This window comes from Sapajus apella, unplaced genomic scaffold (assembly GCF_009761245.1).
Source record: "Sapajus apella isolate SASKATOON/1434 unplaced genomic scaffold, GSC_monkey_1.0 scaffold25, whole genome shotgun sequence".
Taxonomy (NCBI): Eukaryota; Metazoa; Chordata; class Mammalia; order Primates; family Cebidae; genus Sapajus; species Sapajus apella.
In genome coordinates, this window is record NW_022436965.1 from 6,338,222 (window position 1) to 6,350,871 (window position 12,650).

General features: G+C 38.6%; 1 protein-coding gene across 3 annotated transcripts in view; it reads right to left on the bottom strand.

Annotated features, from left to right (window-relative positions):
- Positions 1-12,650, bottom strand: part of CUNH1orf21 (chromosome unknown C1orf21 homolog) — a 234,487-nt gene that overhangs the window by 91,365 nt on the left and 130,472 nt on the right. The gene's annotated exons all lie outside the window — the stretch shown is intronic.

Here is a 12,650-nt window from a genome sequence, read left to right on the forward strand (position 1 = left end):
GGAACGTACACACATTAATTATTTTTAAAACTGGAAAGGGCCTCACATGCTGTGACAGGCACCTAGTAGTTGTCCTCAGATATCTACCCCTCCCCAACACACAAATCGCAGCTGTACATGACAACTATATGACATGACATGACAGCCATTTCCCCCCTCTCTCCCAGCAAGGTATGATCATGTGACTACATATTGGCCAAAGGGGTATGAGAGGAGGCTGTGTGTTACTTTTAGATCACTTCTCTAAGGCAGGGGATGTTCTTCCCCTTGGTCCTTTCCCTCCTCTCATTGGCTGGTGTGTGGACATGAGTGTGGGCACTGGAGCAGCAGAGTCAACCACAGGGTGAAGCTGTGTTGTGAGCAAGCGGAGCAACAAGATAGCAGGCACCTGGGTCCCTGAAACGGTGAAGTTCCCATCCACCTCTGGAGTGTGTATATCAACACTGTATGTGGAAGAAATACATGTTTATAATAAGTTTGACCCAGGTCAGATAGGTCAAATCTCACTTTAAAATGAAGAGACTGAGGCCAAAGAGATGAAAAGGAATGTCCAGGATCATACAGCCAAACCGTCTGTAAACTGTACATTACAATGATGGAAAATTACGCTTTTTTCCTGTTAATGACCATGACAGTAAAATCTTCTTTTACACAATTCCTTCTTGAACAGTTTAATGTCATACTCGGCAGGGCTAACAATAGAATGTAATGCTAAGAACTACATCATTTCAAGTTTCTTAGGATGATAAACATGTCCTATTAATAGAAATTATTTAATTCACTGTAGATTGCCAGGGTATAAAGCAAACAGAAAATTCTGAAGGTTTTAACGGAGGCAACAGCTAAACTATGAGATCGTCTAGAAGTACATTTCCTAAAGTCCACGGAAGGAAGATCAATCAGTGAGTTATACTGTATTTATACTTCCTTCTCAGAAGGAACAAAACGTGAGCCTTCAAATGTGATGGGAACTTGGCTCTAATGGTGAAAGTACCCAGCTTTAATATGCACACATCCAAGAAACCACAATCTTCCCCTACTAAGATAAAGTCCATCCATGATGCTGCAATTGCTTTTAGTTAACTTTTCCACAGAAATGGAGAAAAAGGGTTCTCAATTCACTATTTCCTTGGTATTCTCATTTGCTGTTTAAAAATGACATTCGCCAGGAATGAAGCTGTTTGGCGTACTTCATGTATCTGATGCTCTAAGGGATTACAAAATGGCTTGGAATTGTTTCAGAGAGCACAAAAACATCTGACTTTATTGGTTTAAGCTTTGGGTACAGTTTGTGGAAAATAAGAATTCTTTCTTTTCTTTGGAACATGATTTGGAAGCACTTCTTTTAGGTTCCACTTAGTGACTTCCTGTTGAGAGAGCTGACACTAAGTCACAACATCACAGGACAACTAAAACCATCAGAATGCAAAGTCATTTGGTTCAATTTTGTGCACCCCTCTTTCCAAGTTCCTACACAGCTGTTCCAAATCATTCTCAATACTAGCAGAAATGACAGCTGGTGTGAAGGGGGTTCACTTCCCTACAACAGACTGTAGTTCTCTGTTTCACTGGACTTCTAGCTCTCCAAATCTTCAACGCCAGTTATTGTTTCAAATCTGATGTCACATACCTGTTTTAAATAATTTCAAGGGCTCCTTGTTGCCTCAAGAATATCTTCCCTTTGGCACCCCAAGACCTCGAGTCCCCCCATCCTGCCTCTCCAGACCCACCACCCCCTCTCCTCCCATTTGCTACCACTACCTTGGACTATTCTCCAGTTCAGGGACTTTCTCACCCCACCCTTTTGTACTCTCTGCCTGGACTGTCACCCACCCCCATCTCTTCTGTATTTACGACCTCTGCCTGCCTCTCTCCTATTCCCATGTAAAGTGACCATTTCCTAGACTCTCCTATCTCTACAGAGTTACCTGTTCAACTGTGTTTTAGTTATTCATGTACCCATGCTCTCTTCTATGTCATGAGCACCTCAAAGGGAGGGATCATGTCTTAATTTTCTTCCTAACATCGGGGATGGTTCTTGGCACACAGATGTTCAATATATGCTTGCTGAATGACTGTGAGAATCAAAGAAAAAAGAATCAGAAAGTACACAGTTTAAATCCCTAAAATAAAATTTAAAAAACCCAAGACAGCCAACTGTGTAAAAGAAATCACAATTTGTAATAGTGTCTTGTTGTTCCATCTATTATGCTGAGATAGAAAGGCAAATCATCTACAATGCAGACAAGCCCTGTGAGAGGCAACTGATGTCTTTACATCTGGAATGAGAAGACCCAGATTTGAGTCTCAGCTCTACCACCTTCTACCTCTAACTCTGGGCAATTTACATGTACAAAATTAAAATCTAAATTTCACCTCATTCCAAAGTAAATCTCGGTAATAGCTGGCAAGGAACGCCCCTCTGAGCTTTTCTTTTCCCTTTCTAAATTCGTTTAAACAGAATTTGGAAATTTAAACAGAGATGAAAATATCCACAGTACCAACCTCACAGTGTGTGAGGCTCCAATGAGCCAGTGGAGGTAAAGCACTCTATAAACTATGCAGTGACACATAAATGAAAGGCATTATCATCATAGACGGGAAAGAAAGAAACTATTCAGTTGTTACCGTGAGCCAGGTGTTAGGGATTCAAAGACAACTGAGAATTCAGGACCGCCCTAGTGAATGCTCTCCCAGACAGATCCCACCCCACTCCTGGGTAGAATCAGAATTACTTACATGACTTTACTCTGCCAACCAACTTCTGTCCCTATAGGTCTGAGTATCATGGACCAAGGATAAGTCTGGATATGGCAAAGAAACAAAGGCAGCCCAAGGCAGAGACATATACACCAGATATTGAAGAAAATGCTCCATAACGTGCCTCACTCACTGCCCACTCCCTAGCCCCAACCAGGGCCTCCTGTGGAACTGGCTGGCACCCACTCACCCTTTTCTGAAGGACATTTTATGAGGGATTACATGGAGCTAGGTCCCAGAGTTGGGGGATATTTGTAATTGAGAAAGGTATACAGAACAGGTCACTTCTTATTTGAAATGAAGATTGCAATATAATTCAATTTTACTTTATTCTTTGTCAAAGGATCAATAGCTGAAAAAAAATTATGTTGGAATATTTATTTTTGAAATTGTTATGAAACCTTATTTCTTAGCATTCAACGTAAGTCTTAGACCTACAAGAAGTATTGAAAATAATGCTTTCTTTAGCATTATATTCAAGATCACATTCATTCATTCATCCTACAAACATTTATCTAGCACTTACGACCTGCTAGGGGAATAGGCTAGGTACTAGGGAAACAGCTATTAACCACCTAGAAATGGGTGGGGGCGTAGAGCAAACAGGACTTAAATTATGACTGTGATATGAGTTACAAAGGAGAAGTTCCATGCTCTAATGAAATCTTTCAGGGGAAGAGGAGATGGTAGGAGGGATCAGGGAGTAGTCAAGGGAGGAAATTGCAGGAGTGCAGTCTCTAGCGGGGAAGGAGCTTGGCGAGAGCTTGAGCCAGAGGGAAGGGAAAGAGAAGGCCCCAGAGAGGCAGTGACAGGTCATCCCTGCTCAGCTTATTACCCAGGAGCTGCAGGAAGCCACTGTAGGAAGAGCTGTATGCTGAGGAAAGACAGACTCTCTACATATCAAAAAACAAAAACAAAAGATGACTTTAATGGTGTTAAGAAACATGCATAATGTTGGTAAGAAACATGCAGACCTTTATAAAGGTGAGAGGAAGAAGTCATCACTGTTGCACGACCTCTTAAATACATGGATGAGCCGGGCGCGGTGGCTCAAGCCTGTAATCCCAGCACTTTGGGAGGCCGAGGCGGGTGGATCACGAGGTCAAGAGATCGAGACCATCCTGGTCAACACGGTGAAACCCGGTCTCTACTAAAGCTACAAAAAATTAGCTGGGCATGGTGGTGTGTGCCTGTAATCCCAGCTGCTCAGGAGGCTGAGGCAGGAGAATTGCCTGAACCCAGGAGGCGGTGGTTGCGGTGAGCCGAGATTGCGCCATTGCACTCCAGCCTGGGTAACAAGAGCGAAACTCCGTCTCCAAAAAAAAAAATAAATAAATAAATACATGGATGAACACACCAAGCCTCAAAAATGAAGTGAGCTGACCAGGATGACACAGAGAGGTACTGGCAGAGCCTAATTTTTCTGACTTGGTCCAGTAGTTTTTGAACTTTTCTACAATAAAAACTGTAACTGTGAAGTTAAAGTCCGAGCTCCTCCAATTTTTTTTTTTTTTTTAAAGAAACAAGGTCTTTTTCTGTTGCTCAGGCTAAAGTGCAGTGACACAGTCATAGCTCACTGTAAACCTGAACTCCCAGGCTCAGGGGATCTTCCTGCCTCAGCCTCCTGAGTAGCTGGGACTACAAGGATGTGCCACAACGCCTGGCTAATTTTTAGTAGAGACACAGTCTTGTCATGCTGCCCAGGCTGATCACAAACTACTGGCCTCAAGCGATCCTGCAGTCTCAGTCTCCCAAAATGCTTGGATTACAGACATGAGCCATCATGCCTGACCTCTTCCAATCTTTGACTCATATCCATATAATCACAGAACTCATGGTGCTTTCTCAGCACTTTTAATGATAGTACTACTAATAACAGCAATCACTTACTAGAACTTCCAGGTGACGGGCAGCTTGCTAGGTGTTTTCCATATCTCATCTTTACAACAATCTTGTAAGATGGGTATTACTTTCATTGTTTTACAGTTGAAAGAACTGAGGCTCAGAAATACCTGTTTAATTGCTCAAAGTCACACAAGGCAAGTGAGAGTGATCAGAATCTGAAGTCATTTCCCTCTGACTCCAAACTCTGCCACCATGCCAGGCCAAATCTAGATTTTTATCATTATCCAATGCTAAATTCTGGCTTTCTCGGGAAAATCAGAATAGAAAGGGGGAGCTTCCTCTCCCTCTCCCTAAATTAAAAAAAAAAAAAAACCTACATGAAATTGAAAAGTTCAATCTATTAATCAAATGTATACAGACACAAAAAAATAGTAAGAATTGAAAAAAATTTTATTTCTAAGCTACATTAGAGGCACAAAATTCTAAGAATCTTCCTCCAACCTGTTTTAAGAGATAAACGTTGGGAGTAACCATGTGGTTGGACCAAGATAAAAACGTCTCATTAAAATTGTCTGATCTACAATCTCAGCTGCAGGAAGCGCCCTGCTGATTCCTGAGAAGGTGGGGCCTTGGGGAAAAAAAGAGATCATCTCTGACTGACCTGCTCTTCACCCCTCAAAGCTGGTGGAAATAAAATTTAAAGTCAGCTTCCATATTATAATCACTCCAAAAATTGGAGAGGAAGTAGAAGAAAATAGAAAAAAAAAATCTGGCCCTAATGAGAAAGTTACGTAGCCCAAAAGAAAACTGGAATACTAAGAAGATCTTATAAGCAATTATAACCCCCCTTAAATAAACCTTGCACATCATGTGAAAAAAATTATTCAGGAAACAGCTGTTATTCATTCTTAAGGAGATAGAAATATTCCTGTTAAAACACAGGAACAGATCAGGATACACTCATTCTATGAAAGACAAAATAAGATGATCACTGCATACAGTAAACATTAAAATCAACACTGCAGGAAATTGGGTTAGTAAATCAGAAATAGATACATGAAATACATATGGAGGGCTGAAAGAAGGTGAGAGAAGATGGCAGACATAGAAAATAGAGCATAGAAATATAACCTGCAAGCAACGGGAGTCTCTAGGAAGAGAACAGCAAATGAAAGACAGCCAACTTTCCAGAGGTTAACACCAAAGCCAGATACAAAAAAATCTGTGGCGTGAAGAGGGGAAATGCTCGTATTCTATTATATTTGTAAGCAGAAAAACACACGAAAGCCTATCTGTTTTGGGCAAACAAAAATGGCTTTTTGAAGTCTAAAGCCAGATCACTTTCAAACAGGTGAAAATTTGTATAACTTTCATTACTCCCACTGGAGAAACCAATTCTAACGAGTTAACAGGAGAATGGGAATATAGGGACTGGGGACCTGGGAAGACAATAAAACCTACATAATATTTAAATGGCTGTAGGTATCTCAAAATGTTTCTGCATGCACCAATACTACCACAATACCATTTCTATAAATATCAGACTGTTGCCCCAAATACCAGAAGTAAAGGAGCAATCTCTTAATGGGAGGATACTGATGTTCAACAGGGTTTGGAAGGCCATGAAGTCAATTTTGCATCTGGAAATAAGTAAACAAGATCAGATATTCAGGGTAGAACAGTTGCCAATTAAAAATAGTTATAAGAAAAAAAGTCGTAAGTGTTGAGCTTGATAAATCTAATAGTTGACGAAACTTTGAAACCAAATAGACAAAAGAGAAATAGAAGTGAACCCTTCCCCCCACCAAAAAAGAAAAAACGAGACTGCTAAGACTCTCAGGAGAAATTAATGAAGTATGAGCAAGGGAAAGCATAAAAATAAGAAGTCAAAAGGCACAGAGTTACTTATATTCTTAAAATGGAGTAAAGTTATTTGGTCCAAAGAGGTAGATCGTCATCATTATCATCATCAAAGCTATCACTAATGCAGCAGTTATTATGCAGCAGGCACCATTCTTAATGCTCAAAATAAATCTATGTGGTGGGTGCCATTACCGTCTCCATCTCACAGATGAAGAAACTGAGGCCCAGAGAGATAAAGTAACTTGTCCAAGACCCAGAGCTAAATAACTGAGATTCTGGTCTAGCTCTTAACTACTTCATTCTTCTACCTTTCTAAGACTAGTTATGACTAGAGAAACAGAGCATGTATGAGATATGTTTTTAAATAATCACTACTATATTTAGAGTAATAATAATTAAAGCATCTACTATTTGCAAAGGACCTATTATGTGCCAGGCATTGTATTAAGCATTTTAGAGACATCAGTTGTTTTAATTCTAGTAACCTTGCAAGATACTGTAAAGGTGAAGGGTGTAAAGGTAAAGATATGGTAATGATTGTAAAAGTATTCAGATTCTTGCCCAAGGTTGTGCAGCTAGTAAGTTGCAAAGCCATGATCTGAACCAGGGTCTATTTGACCCTAAAGCCTAAGCTTCTTCTCTACTAAGCTAATGCCCATAAAGGGACAGGATATTCACATTCCAAGTGGCATTCAAAGGTAAAAAGATATCATACTCAATGGCTTCCAAGTAGCCTAATCTGGTAGAGGCTATTGCTCCTCACTTCTTTAAATTCCTTCCTCCCACTGTTGTCTTCTGATTTTCCTCCCACCTGACTGCCTTTTTCTTTCATTCTCCTTTATTGGACTGCCCTTTGTCCATCTTCTTGCCCATCATTGCTCCTATCTGGCATGGGTTCCTTTTATCATTCCATGATAATGATGATCCAATATGATACATCTCCAGATTTTTGTCTGATACACATGCGTGCATGTTCACACACAAATCTGTATGCAACTCCAAGTTAAGTGTACTCATAAATACATATGTACATAGAGAATCTATATATGTTTCAAAATATCTTGACAGCCAAGAGGCTTGATTGTTCTTCTCCTCTCTCTCTGTCTCTATGTTCTTATCACATGTGGACACCTATCAAACTTCTTATCACATAAAGCTGAAGTTGCCTATTTGCTCAAGTATCTCCCCTACCAGACATAAAACCCTTTATCTTTCTTTTCACATTTGTATCCAAAACATGTAGCGCAGGGTCTGGTGCAAAGTAAACACTCAAGAAATGTTTATTAACTGAATAATAAAAACTAGAGGAGAAAGAAAGCAGGAAAGAGAGTAGGAACTAAATTAGGTAGCAATCTGTTTTAAAGAATAATCAAAATATGCGAAAATAAAATGGCCTTGAGGTATCATATCAGCAAGAATTTAAAAAAACAAAATTCTCATTGCTAGTGCAGGTATCAGTTCTGCCTCTTATCTCAGTGTTGAAATTGGCAGTCTCCATATATCGCTGGTGGAAGGCACCAGGCAATATATGTCCAAAACAATAAAACTATTCATAATCATTAATCGAATGATCCCATTCCTGGAAACTTATCTAAGGAAATAAATCAACAGAAAAGAATGGCCGTATTTAGGGATATGCTTACACAATTATTATGTAATATATAATAATGAAAAAACAGGAAATAGATGAATACCCAACAGCAGGATAAAAGCTAAGGAAAATCAATTTGAAGTACTTCTACACATCCATTAAAATTTAACACAATGACTATAAAGGAAAAGAGAAAATGATACAATGATCACCTTGGGAGGCCGAGGCGGATAGATCACCTGAGGTCAGGAGTTGTACCAGCCTGGCCAACAGGGTGAAACCCTGTCTCTACTAAAAATACAAAAATTAGCAGGGTGTGGTGGTGGGTGCCTGTAATCTCAACACCTCAGGAGGTTGAGGCAGGAGAATTGCTGGAACCCAGGAGGTGAAGGTTGCAGTGAGCTGAGATTGCACCATTGCACTCCAGCCCAGGCCGACAACAGCGAGACTCTGTCTCAAAAAAAAGAAAATGACATAATGCTAAGAAAAAAGTAGAATGGAAATTTATGCAGTTCTGTAAAAACTGTTACTTGTACCTGGGCAAAGATGGAAAGTATCTCATAAGAATTCACAAAAATGAAAAATGTGTTGTAATGATAGGAATAGGTATGTCTTTTAAAATCATATTTTAAGGTGCAGCTGCTATAACATGAAATGAGACAGAGGCTGAATACTATTAGTAGAAAGCTCAGTTGATAAAATGCCTTCAAAAAAGGGAGGTAAGACATGGGATACTATGTGTTCAAGGCTAATTTTAATTGTACTGGCTACTGGGGTCACTGAGATGTGCCAAACATTTAGATGATTAGCAGGTTCTTGAGACAAGAGGGTCACCTAGAGATACACACAGTTTTTCCTTATTAACGAGTGATGACAATTTGTAGTCTGATACGCATTTTCACTCTTTCTCTAAGTTCACTTTACTTATTCTTTCTCAAATTCCAATAACATGAACTAATTTAAACTTGAAAATTAGAAGTTAAGACCAGGGATCTTCTATTTTAAACACAATGATCCAACATTAATCACCATATTAGGAAACTTTTTAGGAGAATGAAAATTATTAATATTTATAAGATATTTCAATTTGTAGCATGCTGTACTATACCAGTACTGGACTTGAAAGACCTCATTGTCTTTTAAAGATGGCACTCCTTGAATTTTGTGCAAAAATTAAATTAACAAGTTAAAGAATTTCATTACTGGCCTACTTATGTTGAATCTTTTGGTACTCTTCGATGATTGGGAAATTACTGAAGGCTCTAACTTCATCAGGGATTTCTGTTCCCTTTAAAAACAGAATAGAACCTTTTGAGAAAGGAAGAATGTTTCCTACTTCTTGGCAAATGCACAAAAAGATTCATTTGGTGGATATTTTCTTTCTCTTTATCCTCAGATCAGTTCTGTGCTATTTCTCAATGAACAGGCTGCACTTAAGTGTTATGTTCCAAGGTTCATGCTTTTATTTTTACCCAGAAAACAGAGTAGGTTTCTGCAAAATTATTAGACATATTTGGGGTTAGTTGACCATAAGGCTGTCAAACAATTCTCATTTTTTAAAGCAATAGCCAAAACACGACTTAGTCTCTGACCAGCTTTAGAAAGCTGACAACCTGATTTATGTTTGTATTACCTGCCAAGTTCTACCCAAGCTGAGAGAGAATTCAGCACTAATGATCCCAAACAAAAGAATAAAATGCTGGGGATGGAAATATGCTTCAAAAATATCTGTAGGTTTAGTATAAAAGAAATTGTTCTAAAAATATTTTCTATGGGATGTCAGAAGGCTGGCAAAGAATTAGTCCAATATCCTCAGCTTCTGAATCTATTGTTCATTTTTTTGGGGGGGTGTTTTTAACAGTGACCTTAAGGCAAGGCAAGATATTAAATCATGAAGAAAAATTCACTAATGTTTAAAATCCTGTATTTACTAACGAGGAGAAGGCAAATACATTTCAGAAAACTTTCCACAATAAGGCAAGAATAATCAGCACACTCCATTCCTTGGACAATATGGTTAACTCAACATTTTCTGTCATTGACTCTAACAATAAAATTTTAAAATGACTGCCACTTTCCTAAATAATAGGAATAGTTTCACAACAGTACGTCTACTGTATCCTTTAAAGAACCAAAAAGCCAAAGTAAGTAAGAGAGAGAGAGTACTCAGCTCAAAGTCAGTGTTTTCAGAATTCTTACCTCCACAGTAAAAATTAGTACAGTGCTTATGCACGGTTGCCTTTGGTTTTAGTCTCACAGTCTTTGCTGATTTCCAAAGTTACTTAGGTTAGCATCTTTCCCTCAGTCTCCTTCGGTAAGGTTATTTCACGTATTTGTAATACTGTTAGATTCTTTTGTCACTGCATTCTATACTGAGATCCCCTGGCTTTCATTTTTGTGTTTTTAACTTATGTACGCTAAATTTCACTGTCATTGCTATAAAGCTGTATGAATTTTGACAAATGTATAATAGCATGTATCTACCATTACAGTAGCATACAGAATAGTTTCATCATCCTAAACAAACAAACAAAAATCCCCGTGCTTCACCTACGCACCCTTGTTCTTTGTACAAACCTCTGGAAATCACTGATCTGTTTATCATCTCTACAGGTTTGCCTATTTCAGAATATCATGCAAGTAGAATCATACAGTGTATCCTTCAGACTGGCTTTTCCCACTTAGCAATATGCACTTATCCATGCTTTTTCATGGCTTGGTAGCTCATTCCTTCTTATTACCAACTAATATTCCACTGTCCGGATGTACTACAGTTTGTCCACTCATCTACTGAAGGACATCTGGTGCTTCCAGTTTCTGGTGATTGTGAATAAAGCTGTTATCAACATTCACATAAAGGTTTCTGTATGGTTACAGTTTTTCCAATCAGTTGGGAAAATACCCTAGGAGCAAGATTTCTAGACATATGGTAAGATTATGTTTAGCATTGTAAGAAATTCAGATCGATTTTTGTTTAGAAAAAAATTATATTTCTATTAGGCATAAAAACATAAGTGGTTGTTATGGGGTTATGACTGATTTTATTTTTTATTCACTTCTGTATTTCCCAAGGTATGTTTTAAAGAAATTCAAGCAAGTAGTATGTTTACACACAGAGAAAGGTTAACTTTAAAAGTACAATTAAATAAGAAAATAACAGGAGTAAGCCAAATCCATTAGCCATGTGTGGTTTACCTTGTCTCACTAGATGGTCATCTCCTGGCCAGCAGAAACTGTTTGACTTGAGCTGAAACATTATGGGCAGTAAGGCATCAGTGTGAACCATTAGAACAAGGTTCTCTGTTCTTTTTGTCTGCAGTTGGTATTCCCTGCTGTTCCTTTTGGTTTCATTGCATCTCAGACTCAGGAGAAGCAAAGGAACCCTGGCTTGTATTTGGAAGACCCTGAGCATGTCAGACCTATGTGCTAATAATGAATTTTCTGCTTTGTTTCTGAGACCACGCACTGCCTTATATTCCAGTTCTACTCACCAGATTCCCGTCTCATTTTATGCACTCAACGGTAAAAATCTGAAAAGACATATTTGCCTAAAATTAACTAAGCTCTCAAGTTGTCCAGTTATAAGCAGAAGTTTGCCAGTAAATGAGTCTCTGTAGTATACGATTACACTCGGACAGGAACCAAAAAACTGAGTCATCTCATTACATTTTGGGAAATATTGTTGTCATTATCAATTGTTACTTTTCAAAGAAGGAAGAAATTTGGCAACTGTTATCATACAGAACACTGAATAAATAAATTAATCCTGTTATGAACATGAAGCAGGCACTTAGAATGGCACCTTCATACACCTATTATAATGTTGACAAGCTAAACAATATTCCTCCTCCCTCCAAGGAAGGTGTATGAAATTTTTATGCCTCATTATTTATTTCTATCTCTTGTGGATGACAGGAACAAACTCCACTTTCAGAATTACCAAAAACCTTTTAAAAATAAAAATCATAAGGCTGGTGAGTCCTGTATCCCTGTTAATACTGGGTATTACTTGCTCACAAATGAAGTTGACAGGAAGAGACACTTACTAGAGCCCAGACTCTTGGAAACATGATGGTTGCTATTGATACTCTCACTTCCGGAGCATAAATTATTAATTTTGGGTGAAGCTACCTTACTGAGTTTGCCAACAGATGAGTGAAACTTATATGCTTTGGTTTTATTTTTAGTATCACGTAAGGGATAAGAGAGAAATCTGAACAACCTACAGAAAGTCACACTACTGTGTTATTGTTCTGGGCACTGTAGTAGCACTGGCCCAGCCTTAGGTGGCCCTCTCAATTGTCACTCATTTCCCTGGACTCAGCTGTCACTCAGTGTCCCAATGGGGCCACTTGAATATAAAAAATGCTCATGTTTTAGTGAGAAAAACAAATCTAGTATCTAAAATGACCAGGGAGATCATACAGGATCAAGCTTTGAAGAGAGCTTTTTTGCACTTTCTACTTAAATATCAGGGTCCTGCTCTTGGAGAAGAGGTCAGAAATCTAAAGTATTGTTTATGTTTGCTGTATTTCCAAAAGTTAAACAGGAAAGTTTCAGGGGATAAACTAGATGCTATCCTTTACTGGGC